The sequence below is a fragment of the Urocitellus parryii genome, chromosome 2 (genome assembly GCF_045843805.1).
Source record: "Urocitellus parryii isolate mUroPar1 chromosome 2, mUroPar1.hap1, whole genome shotgun sequence".
Classification (NCBI taxonomy): Eukaryota; Metazoa; Chordata; class Mammalia; order Rodentia; family Sciuridae; genus Urocitellus; species Urocitellus parryii.
In genome coordinates this window covers 989,643-995,642 of record NC_135532.1, presented here as the reverse complement: position 1 = coordinate 995,642, position 6,000 = coordinate 989,643, and positions in this window count along the sequence as shown.

Below are 6,000 nucleotides of genomic sequence, written 5' to 3'. Positions count from 1 at the left end.
CAGGTGCCCCCTGGCAGGGCAGGGGCTGGCCTGAGAGGATTACGCCGTACCCTGGTGCTCCAGACCCAGCTGTCCCCGCCTCCACCCAGCTGGCCTGTGCCGTGGTTCTCTGGTTGTGGGCTGTGGGCAGCAGCATTGCTGGGAGGCTTCCTGTGAAGGTCCTGCTCTGCCGAGGACGGCATCCTGGGGCATGTCTCTGTGCCAGGCTTGGAGAGTGGCACTCGTGCACCTACTTGTGAGACGAAGCGTGGCCAGGTGACTTGCCTGGATCCAGCCGCTGTGGCCACACCTTCTGTGAAGGCCTGGCACGTGGAAACGCGGGTCGTGTGGACCTGGCTGAGGAGGGCTGCATTTGCCGGAGCCTGTGGTCATCTGTGTGGCTTTAGGGGCCTGGTTCCAGTCCCTGCCAGTGACTGTCCTAAAGGAGTGTTTCAAGTCTAACCCTCTCGGTGACCTCTTGCTGCAGGGGCCAGGAGCCGTCCAGGGGCCAAGGTTTCTTATGCCCTGGCCCACTCCTCCCCCTGGAGAGAGCTGGTCACTGGTCACACAGCAGAGGGAGAGGGAGGCTGGGGTAACAGCGCAGGACGTTGCCAGTGGGAATTCGGGGGGTGGGGGCAGGCTATTCAGCAGGTTGGAGGCCTGGTCATTGTTAATGCTCACGCTGGGCCCTTGTCCTCTTGCCCGGTGCCCATCCTGGCTGCAAAAGAGCTGCCCTAACCTCTCCTGTTGGGCCCGAGGCTGGCTGGTGCTGGTGGGCGCTGGTTGGTGCTGGTGGCTTGCCCTGGGCTGCCGGGTGAACTTGTGTGCCAAGAGGGTGACTCCGCTGAGACTGTGTCCTTGACCTGGCAGCTCCCGATCGGTTCTCAATTTCACCGAGTCCCTCGGACTCAGGAAAAGTCCACCAAGACCCTGTTTGGTGAGGAAGACCGCAGGGCTGCAGAGCAGAGAGCCTGGGTTCAAGCCGTGGCCTCGTGGCGGTGCCTGCTTGCTGCCCACATGAGAGGAGCATCCCGGGTCTCTCAGCACAGATAGCTGGTCAGGTCTGTGCCCAGCAGGTCCTGGCTCCAAGTGGTCAAGGCTCACATTCCCCAGATCCTGGGGTCCAGCAAAGCCCTTGGGTGACTCTCCTCCTACCTGGGACAGTGGCAGATGGCAAGACCACTGCTCCACACTACAGTGAAGCCTGCTGGTTCCCTGCTCCTGTTTCCTGTAGGACAGGGTGGCCATCGGGAGCCTGGGCTCCAAGTGGAACTGGGCCACGCACCCTGTCCCCTGGGCCCCTCACAGGGTCCAGCCAGCTTATTGCATAGGTCCTCTGGGCTGGTGAAACCCGCAAGCCCTGGAACTGAAGCCTTGGATGTGGGTGCCCAAGTGTTGGTCAGGGAATCTGTGTGACATAAGGCTGCGTGGCTCCCTTTCAGGTGTGCAAAGCGTGTGTTTTCTTGGGCAGCCGCCACACTGTCCGCCTCCAGAACTCTCTGTTTTCCAAACTGAAACTCTGTCCTGACTCAGCACTGACCACCTGCCCAGCCCTGGCGCCCACCGTCCTACTGGCTGTCAACCCCTGGGAACACAGTGCTCGTCCCTCTGTGGGGCTTGGCTCACTCCGGGCAGCGCCAGGGTTCATGCAGGCTTAGCGTGAGCCCTGACGCCCCCTTCTCTGCCCACTGTGGGTGGAAACTGTCTCCTCGCCATGGATGGCCTGGGGGCTCGGGGGGAGCTGTTGTGTGGCTGGGTGAACAGGCACATGGACGGGCTCCAGACCCTGCTCTCTGCTGGAGGCCATGTCCCCCAGGGTCAGCGGGGTCTGCCCCCGGTGTGTGTGCTGCCGGACTGCCCGAGGCCGTCTTCGTGATCCTGTTGGACTGGGCAGGTGAGGCTGGGGAGGACACCCACATGTGTCCACCTTCCGCATTCTGAGTCCATCGTCTCTGGGGCTGCGCTGTGCCCACACTGGAAACCCGGGTGGGTGGCTCGGCGCGTCTGCAGCTCCCCAACAGGCTGCTCCGGTGGCCTTACAGCTAACCTTCAGGACAGGCTATGGGGACAGGGGCCGTCTGCAGAGGGGCTCCTCTGGTCTCCCCTCCGGGAAGCTGCAGAGGCCGTGTTCCGGGTCCTTTTAACCAGAATGGACAAACATGTTACCTGCAGTAGGGAGGGTGAGGTTTCTGTGTTTTGAAGTGACATGATCCTCATTTTCCCACACTTTTTATGGTGCACGTGGTCGTGCCGGTGGTGGGTTGCTGAGCACACTCCTGCCTGCACATGGACGGGATGATCTGGCCAGTATTGCTCCCAGAAGGGTGCTTCTGCGCTGCTGCAGAGGTCCTCGGTGAGCTGGGGCGAAGGCAGGAGTCCCTGAGCTGTCCCGTCAGCTGGCCCCGGGAGCCCTGCTCACCCCTCCCTGCCTCCAGCTGGGCCACAGGCCGAATGATTTTGTCAGTGTTGCTCGGGAACGTGGTGGGTTTCCTGCTCAACTGCTGGTGCTTCTGCAACACCCGTGAGGACATCGAGGTTCAAACCACCTGTGACTCCTCCAGAGAGTGTGCTTGACACTGAGGACCCAGACGGCGAGGTGCCCGTCGCCAGCCCCACCCGGCCAGTCCTCCTCGCTCCTCCCAGTATGCACAGGCTTCTGGCCCTGCTTTCCCTGGGAACTGTTCCCAGGCCAGGACCGCTCTTGCTCCTGCGCCTGCCTGCTGCTGGGCTGGGACTGCCTGTCTGTCTCCTGTGGGGTCTCTCGCCTCGCCTACGGTCCCCACAGAGCTCTGCTGCCCATCTCCAGCACGTGGGGCCCCTGGTCTTCCATAGGCCTTGGGCAGCTCGAGCCTCTCCTTCCCCTGGGTCCAAGGAGCCGGCTGCCCGGTCGCTGCTCCCAGCGTGCTGAGGCCAGCAAGGTCTGACCCTCGGCTGTCCACGTGTGTGCCGTGTCTCACCTCCATGTCCCACGTCACGAAGGCACGAGGGGAAAGGAAGAGACCCTCCTCCTGAGCACTGGACAGGGTTGACATGGACGAGCCAGAGGACCTGCAGCGGCAGGCGGAGCCCCGTTGGGCTGCCCCGTGAAGCTCGCAGAGGACAACCCAGTGCTGAAGGGCTGCCGGGGAGGCCCGGGCCACCAGGACACGGGGTCTGCCTGCTCCGCACCCCAGCAACCTGACCTGACACGGGTGCTCTGCTGGGTGTGGGTGGAAAGGGAACGTGGGAGCCACTGCCCCCCAGACACTGCACTTCAGGAACTTCAGGGAGCAAGAGACAGTGGTCACGAAGGCCCACGAGGAGTTTGTCACCGCTGTTGCTTACCGTCATGAACACCTGGGCCAGTGAGATCACAGTGCTGGGGTCCACTCAGACCCGACATCCTGCACACCGTGGGCTGTAGAAGTGAAATGGGCCACCAAGCAGCTCTGCAAACACAGGGCGGTGCCCTTCTGAAGACTGCGGCGGCTCACCCCAGGGCCACTGTTCTCCTCTCCTTCCTCTGTAAGAGGAGACTTCCAAGCCATCAGAACACCGTTTCCCCAAACAGGAAATCAGGCTGAAGAGCAGCGGGCAGCGGGGCAGCACAGGTCCCTGGCTGGCCCTTGACACCTGTCCCAGGAGGGCACTGCTGCCCGCCGGCTTCTCTGGCTGAGTCCCGCCACCCTCCTTAGGGTGGACAGGTGTTGGGTCACCCAGCAGTGCTCATGGGAGGGTGGATCTGAGACCCGCTGGCCTCCCTGGAGAAGGCCCGGGCAGGCCTGGGACTTGCCCTGTGCTGGGGCCGCCTCCTGGTGCCTGTGCTAGGCAGGTTGGCGCCCAGGAGAGCTGGTGGAGGGGAGGGCGCTCTCCGCCTTCCTCTGTCTCCAGCAGCTGGCAGGGGCAAGGCTGCCTCGTCTGCCCAGGGGCTCTGGAAGCTGTGCGGGGGGTGTCCACGCTGCACAGCCTGGGCAGAGCCCCCTTGGAAGCCAGCGGCCTGGCCTGGTGCCCTGGGAGGAGGTGACTCCTTGGCAACTCTGGATCTTACACATCCCTGAAAATCATCATTTTGCCCAGGGTTTCTAACTTAATTGCACAGTTACACAACGTAGTTGCTTATGACTTTTAAGCTTTTCTTATTCCAAGATTATTTCCTCCTTTCATGTGTTATTTTGAGATTTGTGCTGTCTCCATTTTTCTGGACTAGTTTGACTCATGGTTTAGCTGTTTAAATGCATTTATTTCCAGAAATCATTTTTAAACTTTGGTTCTACCTGTTTTCCAATTTTTGACCCGTGAATTTCCTGTTTTGCCTCATTTCTTGGGCTTTCATTTTTAAAAAAAAAAAAAAAAAGATCCTTTGAGCATCTGTTGGATTTAAATTTATTAGGGAGGGGTCGGGGTGTCTCTGTGCCGTCAGGGCCTTGGAAGTCGAGCAGAGCAGCAAACACGTACTGTGCCTGCCACTCCATGGGCACGTCCTCCTCTGCCCAGGGAGGTGTCGGGGCACACACAGAGTGCAGGGGACAGGCAGGTCCTCTGAGGTCACAGGAGAGACCCAGAGCCTCCCTCTGGGAGACCTAATCCAAGGGTAGCTCAGTTGGCCAGGCCAGGCCCCGCTGACGGGGAGGGAGCCACGGCTCGGTCCACAGCTTCCCAAGGCGCCGAGCACCAGTGCCCCACCTGCAGACTCTCCTCCTGCCCCCTCCCCCTGCCCTCCCCTCCCCCTGCCCTCCCCTCCCCCTGCCCCTTCCCCCTGCCCTCCCCTCCCCCTGCCCTCCCCTCCACCTGCCCCCTCCCCCTGCCCTCCCCTCCACCTGCCCTCCCCTCCACCTGCCCCTTCCCCCTGCCCTCCCCTCCACCTGCCCTCCCCTCCACCTGCCCCTTCCCCCTGCCCTCCCCTCCCCCTGCCCTCCCACTACCTACCCTCCACCTCCACCTGCCTCCTCCACCTTCCCTCCCCCTTCACCTGCCCTCCCCCTTCACCTGCCTTCCCCCTCCCTCCCCCTCCACCTGCCCTCCCCCTTCACCTGCCTTCCCCTTCCCTCCCCCTCCCTCCCCTCCACCTGCCCTCCCCCTTCACCTGCCTTCCCCTTCCCTCCCCCTCCCTCCCCTCCACCTGCTGTCCCCCTCCACCTGCCCTCCCCTCCACCTGCTCCTTCCCCCTGCCCTCCCACTACCTACCCTCCACCTCCACCTGCCCCCTCCCCCTGCCCTCCCTCTCCACCTGCCCTCCCACTACCTACCCTCCACCTCCACCTGCCTCCTCCACCTGCCCTCCCCCTTCACCTTCCCTCCCCCTTCACCTCCCTCCCCCTCCCTCCCCCTCCCCCTGCCCTCCCCCTCCCCCTGCCCTCCCCCTCCACCTGTTTCCCTTCCACTTGACCCTCTCCACTGTGCACCTGTCCCTGGACCCGCTGCTGAGAGGCATCTCAGATCTCTCTCTGGAGTTTGCGGTGGGGACTCAATGCCTCTTGTAAAGTTCTTTCCCTCTCTCTCAGGGTGAGTAGACACAATTTGATTAATTCAAATTCATGTAAAAAAAATTGTACAATGTAACTTTCAGTCTCTAGGTATTTTCTCAATTGTATATTCCAAAGGGAGATGATCAGTTAAGAATTTATAATCTTTATAATATTTAAATGAGGGTTTCATATAAAATGTCAGAAATCACTGTTCTCCTTTGGAAAAAACACTAAGAAGTGCTTTGAACATACAGAGAGCACATAAGCTATGAAAACCTCGCTCCAGCGGTCACCAAACGTGTCTCCCCATGAGCACTTGCAGGCTGGTGTGGGGGTCTGCCTTGACCGGGGTGCTTGGTGGGCAGGTGCGGTCACGCTTGTGCTCATGTGGTTGACGACACTCAGTCGAGAGGACCTGGCAGCGCCTCTGAGAGGCAGTGTCTAGCTGCTCCAGCTTCCGGGGCCCAGCAGAGCCCGGCCCGGCTCTTCCTGCACCCAGACATGATGGGCTGCCTCTTTCTCTTGTCAGGTGGCAGGCCCGGGTGGTCCCAGGTGCCTGGAATGCTGGGCGCTCCCA